We start from the raw sequence: 17693 nt of genomic DNA, 5'->3' as shown, positions 1-17693 counted from the left end.
TATGTTTTATTTTTTCTGTATTTAGGTAGCACTATCACTGCACTGAACAACTTAGTCACTTCCAATTTATATTTCTTTGTTTTTGTTTAAGGTTTATGTTTTTTAATTTGGTTTTTCCACTTCACTTTGCGAAGACCGAAAACCGACGATTGACAGGCAATTAAAACGATAATAGTTAATTAAAACGAAAACGAAAGTCAAATAAAATTTTCTTAGCTCACGCACTAAGCCCCTGCTCGGGCGCCGTGAAAATTATCTTCGATTTAGAGAGGGTTCACATAAGTATTAAATACCATAATGCCGACGAAGATATTCAGCGACAACGCCACCAATTTCGTCGGCGCCGATCGCAAGCTGCGCGTTTCTGGCAATGGGTCCAGAATTGAGGAGATTCGCAGCAGACGAAGGGTGCAGCTTCACCTATATACCACCAAGGGCGCCGCACTTCGGCGGATTATGGGAAGCCGCGGTGAAGTCCGCCAAACACCATATCGTTCGTGTAATCGGCAACGCGTTACTCACAGCAGAGGAGCTAGCAACACTGTTGGCCGAAGTGGAGGCCATCCTCAACTCTCGTCCCCTAGTACCCCTGAGTCAAGACCCCAACGACGGCGAGGCGTTAACACCGGCGCATCTACTGATAGGATGCTCCCTGCGAGCATTACCTCCAGAGAAGGTGCCAATGGACCCAGTTCGTTGTTGCAAGAGATGGCAACTTGTTTACTGTCTCAAGCAACAGTTCTGGCTACAGTGGTCCAAAGTTTACCTGACGGGCCTTCAGGAACACAACAAGTGGCTACACCCCAAACGCAACATGCAGCTCAACGACCTCGTTCTCGTCCACGAGGACAACGTGCCACCGCAGCAGTGGGTACTAGGGCGCGTCGCAACCGCCGAAGGGCAAGACGGCAAGGTGCGAGTCGCAGACGTGGCGACTAAGGCGGGCACAATTAAGCGTCCCATACACAAGCTGGCCTTGCTTCCAATGGAGGTTGAAGGAAATTGATCCTGTCAAGGTGGCCGGTGTTGCGTCAAGCGACATATCTTCAAATTTATACTTAAAATAAAAATAATAAATGCATTGTGAAATATGGAATTATACAAATTATAAAATATTGAATTATTAAAAATTAAATTAAGAAAATCTATTATAAAATACTTATCTTAATAATGCATTCATAATGTCAACCTACTACTTACCTTAATACTTACCATAATCTTTTACAATATTTAACGAAAGTTGAAGAGTTAGACTTACCCCTTTTTTAATACATATTTATATTACCACTAGTTTAAGCCGTTAGTTTTAAGATCTAGGCTTAGCAATTAGATTAAGTGAAATAAAGATTCTATTGTAATTGAACCGTATAACCGAACGCACGCGTTTTCATTTTTATCGCATTTTTCGTGACAGGCAATTAGGCTTATTGACTTTTGTTGTGGATATTTGTTCTCTGGAGAAGCTCCCCTATCCGCACATACTCCATTTATACGGAAATTCGGTTTTTTTACCCCTCCGCCAATGTAATCGGAATAGTGCCGTAGTTTTCTCAATGTCTTTATCTTTAATTGGTATCTGGTAGAAGCCTGATTCAAGATCTATGGTAGAAAAAATTTTAGCTTTCCTCAAGTTTGCCAATATGACATTGCAATCCGGAATAGGATATCTATCAGTTATTGTGTTTTCATTTAATTTTTTATAGTCAATCACCATTCTCATTTTGGGTGATCCGTCTTCGTTAATTGCCTTTTTGGGTATTAACCAAATGGGTGAATTATAAGGACTTTTACTTTCCCTAATTATGTTTTCTTTCAACATTTTCTTAACTTCCTTATTCACAAATACATTCGCAGAATGAGGGTATGGGTATTGTTTGCTATATATTTGTGCATTTGTGACCGTTCTTATCTCAGCCTTAACATCAGTGCTAAACGATAAATTTGTATTTATGTTACCGTGGATTTTTAAGATTTTATGTTTTATTTTTCTTATTTTTTCTACATTTACATGTTCATCTTTTATATTATTTATCTGTCCTAATTCTGTTTCGCAGAGTGTTTAGAATTTCTCTTTATTTTTACAATTATTTTTTAGAAATGTGTTATCTTTAAAATTTAATTGTATTCTTGCTTTACTGCGTGAATTCATCCCTATTAGCATGTCGCTTTGCAAATTGTTAATTTCATAAAATCGTGTCAAATAACCAAAAATTGTATGCATTGTTGTAGTGAGTAATCAACGTAAAGCCATACATATATTGTTTTTACACAAGAATGATAGAAAAAAGATTGCGCAATGCGCATGTTTGCTTTCAGTCAGCTGTTCTTGGTGACGTCACGGTTGACTTGAAAGAAATTTGCAGTTTGAAATGGGTAATTATAGGATTTTGATTACAATAATTTTACTTTTATAACCAAACACTCTTACAGGTTTAAGTTCGCGGAGTCTAACAAAGTTGCTACCTAGCGCTTTTCTCACGTTAACCAGATTAACTCCTGAAGAGGCTAATGAACGGCAGAAAAGGATGGAGTCTCGTTTAAACCACTGTTTCTTATCCTAATTGTAATAATAATCTTAACTAACAATTTATTCCCTTTATTTATAAGCATGTATGTATGTTTATTATATTTTTGCAGGCAATATTTTTCAACGTGTGTCAGTTGATCTAAATTCCACTGACCCAATTGAAAAAAATGATGACTTGAAGATTCTCAACAACGACGGGCTTGAAAATTTGGCAGGGTACATCTGCCACAAACTTAGTAAAGACAACCCCGAAATTTGTGCCAATTCAGAAAATTGTTCGTCTTATACCTGGGTGGATCACCTTTCTGAAGGAGGACTCTCAAAACCAACAGATATGTTGATGGAGCATATGAGAGCCTTGCAAGCAGTATTTGACGATGTAAATGGTACTAATTTGCATATATGTACAAATTACCACCAGAAACACTTAGATTTAAGTAATTTTGTAAATTGTAGCTCGAAAGTAAAAAAATAATTGTTTTTCAGAGCAAGAATGTATTTTAGGATTCGTTCCTTAAATAAAAACTTTATCGAACACATGTATAGCAAAAAAAGAAAATTAAATAAGACAATAAATTGATACTCGGTCACAAAATATTCAATCTTTTTATTTGCATAAATGTACATACATATATGGTTGAAACAAACACAGCAAAGAGACAAACTTAAATAATACAATGAAAACACAATTAAATGAATATGTAGGTAAATGTTCACTATTAAATATTCACTTATATTGATATCTTTTATTAATATTCACTTATATTGATGTTAAATTTGATGATATTCATGATTTTGTATGCCTGCAATACAAAATTGCTTCTTATTGCAAAGAAAAACAAGCAACCGAAAATCAGCTGATTGTACGTTGGTCAACCGTGACGTAGATGCGCAGAACGAACAAAATTTGAACACCTCATTGCGCAATCTTGTTTCTATCATTCTTGGTTTTTACACGTTTTGCAATTTCCAACTTTTGTCTATTAGGTAAAATGTTTGGTGTGCAATAGCAATTTGTTGCCCCTGTGTCTATTTGAACTTTTAATTTTCTATTTGTTTCTCGTAATTGTCTGAATATATAGAGAAGGGTGTTGCTTCGTCTAAAGAAGCACTTTCTTGAATGTTTTTGATTCTTTGATGTTTTTGGGGAAGCTGATGACTATTGATATATTCATGATTTCGTTTAGGAATTCTATTATGATTATTATTATTATTTTAAACAAATTGTTGTCTATACGGATTTAAATTAGTTGATTGTCTAAGTTGGGCGGAAGTATCTATTTCCATGGGTATTGGTTTTGCAATCCGAATGACCTGTTATTATAAGGTGCGTTCCAAAGTAAACAGGACTTTTTGTATCTAGCGCCCCCTGATGGCGCCATATATATGTCGACTGGTACGTTAGAATCTGCTATCTTTTTTGATTGTCCAGTGAGAATTTCATGACATTTCATTGATTAGAAGTGAAGTTGTTGCGTTTTAAGTGTCAGTATGTTTGTGTTATCGGTGCGAAAATGAGCTTCGAACAAAGAGCCAACATTAAACTTTGTTCTAAAATTGGTATTAACTTGTCTCAAAACGTTTCAATTGATGAAACAAGTTTATGGCGATGATGGCCTATCCCGTAGAAGTGTGCAGGAGTGGTTTCTACGTTTTCAAGGACGTCGTGAGGACATAAATGATGATCAAAATGTTGGCCAATCAAAATCCGTGATCAGCGGAAATTTCATCGAAACCGTTGGTGAATTCATCAAAAATCCGCCGAAATCATCCTTGAAATTCATGGAAATGGAATTGAACATCTCCAAAACAACGATTTATCGCATTTTGACCGAACATTTGGGCTTACGAAAGGTGTGTGCACGGTTTGTTCCGCACAAATTGACTGACCACCAAAAATTGCTCAGATCGATCAACGCTTGTGACCGATTATTTGACCAAAAATCACTTTTTAACCATTAACCACTCCCCGTATTCACCTGATATGGTACCGTGCGACTTCTTCCTTTTCGGGAGATTGCATTTGCCCATGAAAGGAAAGCGTTATGCAGACGTAGAGGCTATTCAAAAGGCTTGCACCGGCAAACTGGCGGCCATATCGGCCAACGAGCTAAAAAACACGTTCGACATGCTTTTGGACCGTGCAAAAAGCTGTATTGAAACAGAAGGAGACTATTTTGAATAAAATATATGTTTTTTGTTAAGTCCTGTTTACTTTGGAGTTGCAGTTATTGTTACATTTTTGTGGTCTTTGATTAAATCTCAAATTATAAGGATATGGGTTGTTATTATTATATTGCCTAAAAGTGGGGTTATTAGTAAAATTGTTATTTTGTCTCTGTAGACTGTAAATATTAGGAAATTGTATACGAATTTGATTGGATTCCATTTTCTGTACTTTCCCTAAAGCAATAGGCAGATCGTGCGGATTTAGTGACATTATTATATTACTTAAAGAAGCCTTAAGTCCCGTAATGAAAACTCTTATTGCGTCAGCGTGATGTCTTTTGTTATATTCTTTGGTAATATTCGAATTATTAGCATATGTCATTATAGTTTTGTTAATAATTAAAGTTAATTGAGAATTTACTGTATTGTAATAGTCAATCAAGTTCATATTCATTTGTCTTATTAAGTTTAATTCCTGTTCAAGGATATGCAGGGGTCTCTTGTCTGCATAAGCGAAATCTAATTAGCTAATTATTGCCTCGAAATTGAGGACTATGCCGTGATTTGTTAAAGTTTTTTTTTGTTTCTTAAAATTGTTAGGGCGGCATAATATCTCCACTCCCTTTTTCGTACAAAATCATAGTATTAGTAGCAGCTTCCCGCCAACTTACGTAACCTTTCCCATTAAATTCGGGAAGCGATCTAATTACATCTAATGTTTCGTCACATCTTATTGTTATATCTATGAATTGTGGTTCGAATTCGACCACATATAAACATCTTTCAAAATTCTTACTGGTAATTTTAAATTTTCTATTTCTCTTTTCAAACTTATTGTATGTACCAAAATTAGTCGAGCTAATGCTTCATCTGAGATCGTAGCCATTTTCACTTTCTAATTTTTCTTGTTTCAAAAATTTTAAAATATTTATAAAAATTATATTTATTTCGTTTATATTTCTTTTGCTTTTGCCACATGAAATTATTATAAAAAATATATTTACTTTTGTTTTTGCCACTTATTCACAAATATATATACATATATATTAGCTTAGAATTAGATTTAATTTCTTACTTCCCCTAGATATTTTTTTATGTAAGGTGTTCTTCCTTCCAAAAATCTCGGCTTACTTGATTGTTGATTTAGATATATTTGATGTAGAGTGTTCTTCCCTCCAAATTCTTTAATTTTCCTGCTGGTTCTTGCTCGGGGGCCAATTAATCAAAATAACAATGTTATCCGTTTGAAGGCCAAAATCGTTCTGCCCTTTATTCTTAATCTTCAATATAACATGACTTAACTTCTAAAGCTAGCGTCTATTGTTACAGCTATTCCATGAAACGTTTTTTGTTTATGCATGTGCTTTAAATGCTCTCACCAGTTTTGATGAGAATGTTTATACAATAATTCTTAACTTTAACTTGCTGTCAGCAGTTTTGGTGAGAGTGTTTATACAATAATTCTTAACCTTCAAGCGGGCGCGCGGTTGTTTGTAACGGGAGCGGGCGAGTTATGTGTACACTATCATCCCAACCAGACACCACACAACAAAATACTATAAATTGGACAAAATAAAAGATTAAAGAAAAACAAGTAAACATTACAAAAAATATAAGATAACAAGTAGAGATAAAGAACATAATGCAAATGTATACAAACATGTTTTGGTCCTTATGTTTGACTATAATTATAACCCAAACATTATCGGGTAAACCCCACAGTCATGTTTGTTTGCATTCAATAGAAAATAAGATTACATTTTACAAATATTGTATTCATAATGCAAATGCATACAAACATGTTTTGGTCCTTATGTTTGACTATAATGATAACCCAAACATTATCGGGTAAACCCCACAGTCATGTTTGTTTGCATTCAATAGAAAATAAGATTACATTTTACAAATATTGTATTTCATAAGAAAATAAACAAAACAAAGAAATAGATTAAGAAAATTGTAATCACTTTAGTAGTTATATAAGCAGAACACAACTTGAAACATCAGAGAATAAAATATAATGTCATAGAAACAACATCATTGGCATTTTTATTCCTCCGCTCGAACAAACCTAAAACTGGCGCAGTCGGTAAAAACAAACTGCAAAGTTGAGCGATACTAAAAACTGAAGTTTTTAAGTTTCGTAAGCTTTAGCAACGGGAAGCAAATCTTAAGATTAGCTCCCATTTTAAAAAGATCTCTTATATATACAAATATATAAGTCGGTCGGCACAGATAGCCAAGTTTAAGAAATTTAAGTTTCTACACAAGTTATCTGGAACGTCGGAGAGCGACTCCGAGGACTACAATTTGTGAAGGCGAAGAATAGCTTCATTCCGCCCATCAACATTACCAGGAAGAGTGGGATTAAAGATTAATGCCCCACACACAGAAGACGCAGAAAGAGCGAAGTGCACCATACAAAGCAACAACAACAAGTTCAGTTGTAATAAAAGAGGATACATCAGCAATGAATCCAGGCGAGCAGCAACCACTTCAGATGACAGGATCGCAAATTTTGAAGGAAGCTTCAAGAATCATGGACTTTGACGGCAGAGATTTATCATCATTCATCAGGGAAGTTGACATGATCCTTCCTTTATTCAACCCCAACCCATCAATGTTGGAATTTGTAACGCAGCGACACGTCAAAACAAAAATTAAAGGAGAAGCAGCAAGTGTCATCCGGCCTTTGGGACCTACACCAACATGGCAGCAAATGAGAGAAGAACTCATAAAGAATTTTGGAGTAAAGGAGTCGTACCACACCCTTTACAATCAGGCGATTGTACTACGAAACTATAACGTAAGTCAATATTTCCAAAATTTAAAAGATATTTTAGATAAACTAAATTTAAAACATGAATTCGATAGGATAAAGCCTATAGAATTTTCCCCAATTAACAACGAAAGTTTAATTCTAAAAACATTTTTAAATGGGATACACCCCAACTTAAGCAGTGTAGTGATTAGTAGAAATATAAGCACCATTAGAGAGGCTTTTAGCGTTCTTCAAGAGACAGGTTTGCTAATACAATTTGATAAAAGACAAAACAATTATAAAAGAAATAATTATAGAAATTTTTCAAATAGAAATTCTTTGTCTCACAATTTTGGCAATTTCAATAATAACCAGTATATGCAAAATTTCAATAATTTTCAATTTGGACAAAATCAGCCGAGAGAATTTCGTAACAATTCTAACCAAAATGACAATTATCAACAATTTAGCTTTGGACAAAGTAGGCAAAATAATTCACAACAATCTAGAAGATATAATTCAGTCCAAAGGAGACAAAACCCCCGAACCGATGGAAATAGATCACGTTCAAGAACAAGCAAATTTTCGGTTGCCAGCCCAAAACAATCGTTACCGATAATAGAAGTGACTATAAAAAATTCCAAAATTAAATGTCTTATTGACACAGGGTCTACAACATCATTATTGAAATATAATGTGTTAAAAGATTATGAATGCATTGAGCTTGATAAACCAAATACACTTTAGCACCATTAAGGAAAATTTTTCCCTAAATAAAGAGTTAGTCACCCCAACCCCAAACGAATTCAATGAAAAAATTTATATACATTGGAAACTAACCAACATAAAAAATAAAAACTTTGATGCAATAATAGGACAAAATATTTTAAAACCTATTAAAGCAATAATTAACTTAGAAAAGGAGTATGTAGAAATAAACGGCAATAAAATTAAATTTATAAACTCATGCCCTTACAATTACGAAGATATTAATATACTTACAGAATGTAAAGAGAATTTGCTAGATATTTTATCAAATAGTGACATGAATGAAGAAGAAAAGCAAAAATTAGAATACATTCTAAAAGCAAATAGCGATTTATTTTTCCAAGAAGGTAAAAACCTTTCTCATACTCATGAAATTCAGCATGAAATAGTTACAAAAACAAGTAGACCAACTTATAATAAAATTTATAGATATCCCCAAATTCATGAAGAAGAAATTATTAGACAGATGAACGAGATGTTGCGCCAAGGTATAATTAAAGAAAGTAATTCCCCGTACAACTCGCCTCTTTGGTTTGTACCGAAAAAGCAAGACAATTCAATGAAGAAAAAATGGAGAATAGTTATTGACTACAGGAAGCTAAACGAAGTCACTATAGATGACAAATTTCCAATACCCCATATAGAAACAATACTCAGCAAACTTGGAAGAGCTCAGTATTTTACAACATTAGATCTTGCAAAAGGCTTTCATCAAGTATTAATAAAAGAAGAAGATAGACCAAAAACAGCTTTCTCTACACCCCAAGGACACTTTGAATTTATAAGAATGCCGTTCGGACTAAAGAATGCACCAGCAACTTTCCAACGTTTAATGAATTCAGTTCTTAGGGAATATATCAACAAGATATGTGTAGTTTATTTAGACGACATCTTAATTTTTAGTTCAAGTATTGAAGAACATACCCAAAATTTCACCAAAATATTTTCAGCATTAAGAAAACATAATTTAAAGATTCAGGTAGATAAATGCAAAATTTTCGCGAAAACAACTGAATTTCTAGGTCACACTTTAACAACAGAAGGGATACAACCAAATTTAAGCAAAATCGAAAACATACAAAAACTAAAGTTGCCTACTACATCAAAGCAAATTAAATCATTCCTAGGTATAACAGGTTATTATAGAAAATTTGTAAGAGATTACGCTAAAGTAGCACATGGTTTAACAAAATATTTAAAAAAGGATATTAAAATAAACACTCGCGATCCTCAGTACATATCATCCTTTGAAAAACTGAAAAATCTATTAGTAAGCCCACCAATATTGAAATATCCAGACTTTAACAAAAAATTTGGCATTTCAACTGATGCAAGTGACTTTGCAATTGGCGCAGTATTAACCCAGGACAGTCATCCTATAAGCTATGCTAGTCGAACACTTAACAAACGCGAAAGAAGTTATTCCACTACAGAAAAAGAACTACTAGCTATTGTCTGGGCAGTGACATATTATAGACCATACATTTATGGCAGAGCATTCGATCTCTTAACCGATCACCAACCACTTAAGTGGCTCCAAATAAAAAACAAGGGAAAAGACATTAACCCAAGATTGCAAAGATGGTTAATTAAACTAGGTGAATACAATATTAATATAAATTACGTGAAAGGAAAGGAAAATAACGTAGCCGATTTTCTAAGTAGAATAGATAGTAACACAGGCGAGATTCATTCATTGGAAGAAGACAACATAAGCACAAATGCTACAATCCACTCTCAAGAGGAGGAACTAAATGATCATTTTCCAATTTTACACACTATTGTAAATCGCTTCAATACACAAATCATTTTAACAAACAAGAAAATTATGGAATCTGAAGAACTAGGCAACACGAAGAAAATTTTTATTAGCGCAGAAGATATAAAAAATAATAATTTCATAGATCTTTGTCGTAAGCACATAAATAGTGGAAAAGTAGGTATTTTTTCTTATTTAACCGATAATCAGTACAATATAGTTCAGCAAAAGCTTATTCAAATATTTAATAGACATGTAAAGTTTTTTAGATGTGAATTCCATGCTAAATATATGAAAAATGAAGAACAAGTTTATAAACAAATTGCTCAATATCATAAAAATGAAACAGGCCATGCAGGTATTAACGAAAATTATGAAAAATTGAAAAAACTAATATACTGGAAAAATTTGAAAGTTTTGATTCAAAAATATATAAATAATTGCGACGTTTGCAATAGAGCAAAATATGATAGAAAACCTTTAAAACCAAAATTTCAATTAACGAAAACACCATCAGATATAAATGAAATAGTTCACGCGGATATATACATAAATAAAAAATGTTACTTCCTTACTTTTATAGACAAATTTGCGAAATTTGCTATGGCATTTCAGCTAGAAGATAGAAACAGTATAACTATTATAGAAAAGCTTAGATTATTCTTTTCTATCAAAGGTAGACCCAGAATGTTAATATTAGATAATGAATTCAACTCAGTTAACATAAAAGATTTTTTTAGGAAAGAAGAAATAGAAGTTCATTTTACAAAACCAAACAGTCATACTGGGAATTCAGATATCGAAAGATTTCATAATACTCTATCCGAAAGAATTAGAGTCCTAGAAATTGAAAAACCAAGCCTTTCGACAGCGGAAAAAGTATTTCAAAGCATAGAATGGTATAACAAATCTTATCATTCTACAATTAAAGCCACACCTCTTGAGGTTATAAATGGAAAAACTGATAAGAATTTGATTAAAGACACTATTCAGAAGACTAAAGAAAAATGCATAGGAAAACTAAATAGAAATAGAGAAGAGTTTAATAACACTCAAAAAGAAGGTTACGTAAAGCAGTTCGGCACAAATACGAACCAAGGTCAAATACATCTTCAAAATAACATTGATGATAGCAATTGTAATAATTAGCAATGCAGCCAAACTGGAAGTACATGAAATACATACCGACAATGGATACGCAGAAATTATCACCAACACTAAACAGATTGTTACATCATCTGACCTCGTAATTCACATAATTGACCCTCGCGAAATTCTTTACATACTAAATAATATAACAAAAATCTCGCAAACATATTCACATTTACATTACTACACCCTATCTAATGAAATTGAAATCTTGAGAGGTAAAATCAAAACATTAATCCCAAGAAAAGAAGTTAGTAGAAAAAGAGAGGGTTAATTAACGGTATAGGTTCTGTACATAAATTTCTATTTGGAACGATGGATGATGGAGATAGAATAGATATTGAAAATCACCTTAAGAAAGTAGATGAAAATTTACATAATTCAATTACAGCTCTCGACCACCAAATAAAAATTAATAATTTCTTTTCGAACACGTTTACAAAATTAAAACAAATTATTGAAGACGAAAGAAATAATTCTTTAGTGTATCAAGAGAGAACAGACAAAATATTGATTCTTCATGAACAAACAATAAAGATAAACATTCTCAAAGACGCAGTAAACCAGATTCAGGAAAACATTATTTCAGCAAAAAATGGTATTTTTCACCCAAGCATTTTAACAAATGAAGAAATTTATAATTACAACATAGACCTCAACAAACTTCAATATATAAAATTATGCGCCTTGGAATATAAAGAAAATTTGTTAATGTTCGTAGTCAAAATCCCAAAAGAATTTCAATCGGTACAATTAAAAACTATTATTCCTATACCAAACACAGCAGGTAAAGAAATAACAGCAGAAATCGAAAATGTTTTTGAATACAAAAATGTCACTTATAAATTCGAAGAAGCTAAAACACTCAATGAACTACAAATTTCTAAACATTGCATCTACTTATTAAATTGTGAACTTATCAAAAATAGCATTACAGAAATTTTACAAATTGATGAAGAAACTATTTTAATAAAAAATGCAAATGGCATAGAACTAAACCAGAACTGCGACAACAGAAAAATTAAGTTGAAAAACACTACATTGATTCATTATAATAACTGCACTATTAAGACCCTATACCAAACATTCTCAAATACTAAAATTTCATACAATCAGAGATTCTATTATCCAAACTATGATACTCACAATTTCACTAACAAAATTACAATTAACGACCTTGTATTTAAAAACGAAGAAAATTTAAAAGAAATTAATGAATTAAAATATCACAAAAATATCTCTCATATTGGAATATCAATTTTAAGTATTATTGTGATTATAATAATAATTTTAATATCTTGTAAAATTAAAAAAATGAAAAACAATACTATTCAAACTCAGGAGAGTTTTCCATTAAGGGAGGGAGGAGTTATGTGTACACTATCATCCCAACCAGACACCACACAACAAAATACTATAAATTGGACAAAATAAAAGATTAAAGAAAAACAAGTAAACATTACAAAAATATAAGATAACAAGTAGAGATAAAGAACATAATGCAAATGTATACAAACATGTTTTGGTCCTTATGTTTGACTATAATGATAACCCAAACATTATCGGGTAAACCCCACAGTCATGTTTGTTTGCATTCAATAGAAAATAAGATTACATTTTACAAATATTGTATTCATAATGCAAATGCATACAAACATGTTTTGGTCCTTATGTTTGACTATAATGATAACCCAAACATTATCGGGTAAACCCCACAGTCATGTTTGTTTGCATTCAATAGAAAATAAGATTACATTTTACAAATATTGTATTTCATAAGAAAATAAACAAAACAAAGAAATAGATTAAGAAAATTGTAATCACTTTGGTAGTTATATAAGCAGAACATAACTTGAAACATCAGAGAATAAAATATAATGTCATAGAAACAACATCATTGGCATTTTTATTCCTCCGCTCGAACAAACCTAAAACTGGCGCGCGTAACCGAAAAGACGTTTGGGATGAATAAAAGGAATAAATAACTAATTATTCAGTAATTATTTAATTATTTGTACTTAGATATATTATCATCGTTCTTAAAGTCTATTTTGTCAAAAAAAGTAATTAAAATTATTATAAATGTAATGGGTAATAATAGTAATATGAACGTAATTGTACTAAGCGCGGTCGATTCGACTACGCGCCCCCGCTTGAATGTTAACTTGGCTACCTGATAGAATCAGAGAACATAAAGACACAGAGAAGGTGCAAATTGAATTCTTTATGATGTCCAATTGGACGGCGAACAGAACTGCAAAACTTGTACTAAGGAATTCACCATTTTCGTTGCTATTTAGCAGAAATGACCACGTTCTCTGTCAGAAATATACCCAACTCTTTTTTTACACGGATTTGAAGTTACACGATTGAAAACAAATTTTATTTTGTAAAAAAAGTCGACGGCGCAAGACCTTTCGGAAAGTAGGCCGATAATTCAAAACTCCATTACCGGACGAAAGTCACCATTGTATAGTTTGATGAATATCTCTAGTGATATTACCGACTTTAGTCCAGTTCATCGCAAACAATTGCGCTTATTATCAAGTAGCGACGAATAATTATGTTGCTGTGTAAATATTTTTTTCTTTATTTCTATTCGAATTTTTCTGTTCTTAATTCTGGATTAACAGATTTCTTTTGTTTCTTTCCCATTATTTCATTAACAGCTTCGCCTACAAACTAGCGTAAATATGTATGTATGGTTATGAATGAGCTTGCATACATATTGACGATGATGTTTGCGAGTCGAGTCAAAATATTTTAGATTTGACAAACATTTTAAATCGACGAGAGCTATGTTGCCTGTTTTGTCACTCTTTTCTGTGTTTTGTGAGTTTGCGGGACTGTCAGTTTTCCTTCAAGAGAAACATCAGAAAGTTGTTAAATTTATGATCACTGTCCTCGTATGTATGTATATATGTAAGTAAATATTAAATAATTTTACCGCCACTTTTTCTTTTTATTCTCGCTTTAGTTTTGTGTTTATATTTTATGTTTTATTTTTTCTGTATTTAGGTAGCACCATCACTGCACTGAACAACTTAGTCACTTCCAATTTATATTTCTTTGTTTTTGTTTAAGGTTTATGTTTTTTAATTTGGTTTTTCCACTTCACTTTGCGAAGACCGAAAACCGACGATTGACAGGCAATTAAAACGATAATAGTTAATTAAAACGAAAACGAAAGTCAAATAAAATTTTCTTAGCTCACGCACTAAGTCCCTGCTCGGGCGCCGTGAAAATTATCTTCGATTTAGAGAGGGTTCACATAAGTATTAAATACCAGAATGCCGACGAAGATATTCAGCGACAACGCCACCAATTTCGTCGGCGCCGATCGCAAGCTGCGCGTTTCTGGCAATGTGTCCAGAATTGAGGAGATTCGCAGCAGACGAAGGGTGCAGCTTCACCTATATACCACCAAGGGCGCCGCACTTCGGCGGATTATGGGAAGCCGCGGTGAAGTCCGCCAAACACCATATCGTTCGCGTAATCGGCAACGCGTTACTCACAGCAGAGGAGCTAGCAACACTGTTGGCCGAAGTGGAGGCCATCCTCAACTCTCGTCCCCTAGTACCCCTGAGTCAAGACCCCAACGACGGCGAGGCGTTAACACCGGCGCATCTACTGATAGGATGCTCCCTGCGAGCATTACCTCCAGAGAAGGTGCCAATGGACCCAGTTCGTTGTTGCAAGAGATGGCAACTTGTTTACTGTCTCAAGCAACAGTTCTGGCGACAGTGGTCCAAAATTTACCTGACGGGCCTTCAGGAACACAACAAGTGGCTACACCCCCCGCAGCAGTGGGTACTAGGGCGCGTCGTCGCAATCGCCGAAGGGCAAGACGGCAAGGTGCGAGTCGCAGACGTGGCAACTAAGGCGGGCACAATTAAGCGTCCCATACACAAGCTGGCCTTGCTTCCAATGGAGGTTGAAGGAAATTGATCCTGTCAAGGTGGCCGGTGTTGCGTCAAGCGACATATCTTCAAATTTATACTTAAAATAAAAATAATAAATGCATTGTGAAATATGGAATTATACAACTTATAAAATATTGAATTATTAAAAATTAAATTAAGAAAATCTATTATAAAATACTTATCTTAATAATGCATTCATAATGTCAATCTACTACTTACCTTAATACTTACCATAATCTTTTACAATATTTAACGAAAGTTGAAGAGTTATACTTAGGTACCCCTTTTTTAATACATATTTATATTACCACTAGTTTAAGCCGTTAGTTTTAAGATCTGGGCTTAGCAATTAGATTAAGTGAAATAAAGATTCTATTGTAATTGAACCGTATAACCGAACGCACGCGTTTTCATTTTTATCGCATTTTTCGTGACAGGCAATTAGGCTTATTGACTTTGTTCGCGCATTCGCAAGTTATATGTATTATCGCTTCTCAAAAACGCTTGAGAATTTTCATGTATGTATGTTATTGTATTTTATTGTTTTAGGTGATTATTCACACTTCACTTTACCGAAGACCGAGAACCGAACCGATTGACAGGCAATTGGAAACGATAATAGTTAATTAAACGAAAACGAAAGTCAAATGAAATATATTCTAAGCTCACGCACTTAGTCCCTGCTCGGGCGCCATGAAAATTCTCAAGCGTTTTTGAGAAGCGAAAATATAACTTAGGGAATGCGCGAACAAAGTCAATAAGCCTAATTGCCTGTCACGAAAAATGCGATAAAAATGAAAACGCGTGCGTTCGGTTATACGGTTCAATTACAATAGAATCTTTATTTCACTTAATCTAATTGCTAAGCCTAGATCTTAAAACTAACGGCTTAAACTAGTGGTAATATAAATATGTATTAAAAAAGGGGTAAGCATAACTCTTCAACTTTCGTTAAATATTGTAAAAGATTATGGTAAGTATTAAGGTAAGTAGTAGATTGACATTATGAATGCATTATTAAGATAAGTATTTTATAATAGATTTTCTTAATTTAATTTTTAATAATTCAATATTTTATAATTTGTATAATTCAATATTTCACAATTCATTTATTATTTTTATTTTAAGTATAAATTTGAAGATATGTCGCTTGACGCAACAATCGTCAATGTGGCACAATTCCGATTTCTTTGGCGCCGCGATTTGAAGGTACCGTTGGAAAGAGGAAGTCCTCCTGATTAAAAAATATACCTTGTTATAGGTACCGCAAACGCTTAGTTTACGACATATTCGACCTTAAAGTTCAAAAATTCCCAAAATTCGAACATTTCAACAAGCTATTTTACCACATTAAACACACTTTACTTACATGTTTCACTTCAAATTAATTAAATTAAACTATAAACTTTTAAATAAATCCACATTTAATCTTTTAACAGTTTTTTTTACCGAAGAAATCTTTATTTTAAAAATTACATTTTACACTCGTAGTGAACACCATGTGATAATAAGGAAATTCGCTGAAATGCCATTTTTCCCAAAAATTCCTCTATACATTCATATGGATATATTCTTTAATTATATAACTTAATAAACAAATAAGTAATATTATATAATATAATATTATATTATATTTTATTATATTATTAATATTATTATTGTCACCTAATATACAAAACAACGTATTATTAAAAATAAATGGAAAGCGCTGACAGATATAATAACCAAAATTTTACCATTTTATAACGAAAACTCAAATTTTGTTTCAAAATCAGTGCAAGATAACCAAAAAATTTAATCACTTTATAACGAAACTCAATATATTTTTTTTATTTTAATGCAGAAAGGAGTACTATGCGGAAGTACTACGGTCCAGGGTTATTTTTTAAAGCACGGCCGAAGGCCACCAACGCAGAAAGGAGTACTACGCGAAAGTACTTCAGTCACATAAATCACATATTACATATATACATATGTAGAAAGATTTTTTTATAGTTAATATAGAAAAAAGAATCACGCGAAAAAGCAAACAAAGAAAAATTGTTAAAAATCCTACATATTTGCTGTTTAAGATGTAGCAAGGCCCGTTTTCCTCATAATTGTAAACAATCTAACATTTTCAACGATGAGTGTGCTAAGTGATTTTTAAATTAATAAATTTAGGTAAAATATACCACAATAAAAGTGAAATGTGAACTTATTTCAATGTTTAGAGTGTATATTTAAATATACAGAGTGAAAAACGTGAAAAAATTTAGTGAAACATAGAGAAATACCATGTGTTATTAGTGCAAATTTTTGAACTTTTAATCGTGAATATTTTAAAAAATGAAAGTTATTTTTATATTATTTTTGGATAATTGTTCTCTGGAGAAGCTCCCCTATCCGCACATACTCCATTTATACGGAATTTCGGTTTTTTTACCCCTCCGCCAATGTAATCGGAATCGTGCCGTCAATGTAAACAAAGTTAAGACAAAGTTTTCCTACGTATTGGCGAAGTATGTTGTCCATAGCTCTCTGAAAAATTTAAGGTGCGTTCTTCAATCCGAAAGGCATTCGGACATATTCATACTTGCCGTTGTTAATCGAAAACGTAGTTTTCTCAATGTCTTTATCTTTAATTGGTATCTGGTA

The 17693-nt window shown here is 32.9% G+C and overlaps 1 protein-coding gene and 1 long non-coding RNA gene across 2 annotated transcripts in view; both read left to right on the top strand.

Moving 5' to 3' along the window:
* The first annotated feature begins 2271 nt into the window (after positions 1-2271).
* LOC126764262 (uncharacterized) lies at positions 2272-3380 on the top strand. Its single transcript, XR_007667843.1, has 3 exons — positions 2272-2373; positions 2431-2563; positions 2638-3380. It is a non-coding gene; the product is annotated as an uncharacterized LOC126764262 (long non-coding RNA).
* Positions 3381-12529: 9149 nt separating this feature from the next.
* Positions 12530-17693, top strand: part of LOC126764121 (putative uncharacterized protein DDB_G0282133) — a 193572-nt gene continuing 188408 nt past the window's right edge. The window contains exon 1 of the mRNA XM_050481918.1: positions 12530-12585. The gene's annotated coding sequence lies outside the window, so the exon portion shown is untranslated. The remainder of the gene's footprint in view (positions 12586-17693) is intronic.

Source organism: Bactrocera neohumeralis, unplaced genomic scaffold (genome assembly GCF_024586455.1).
Source record: "Bactrocera neohumeralis isolate Rockhampton unplaced genomic scaffold, APGP_CSIRO_Bneo_wtdbg2-racon-allhic-juicebox.fasta_v2 cluster09, whole genome shotgun sequence".
Lineage (NCBI taxonomy): Eukaryota > Metazoa > Arthropoda > Insecta > Diptera > Tephritidae > Bactrocera > Bactrocera neohumeralis.
This window is presented reverse-complemented; position numbering and strand designations above follow the sequence as displayed.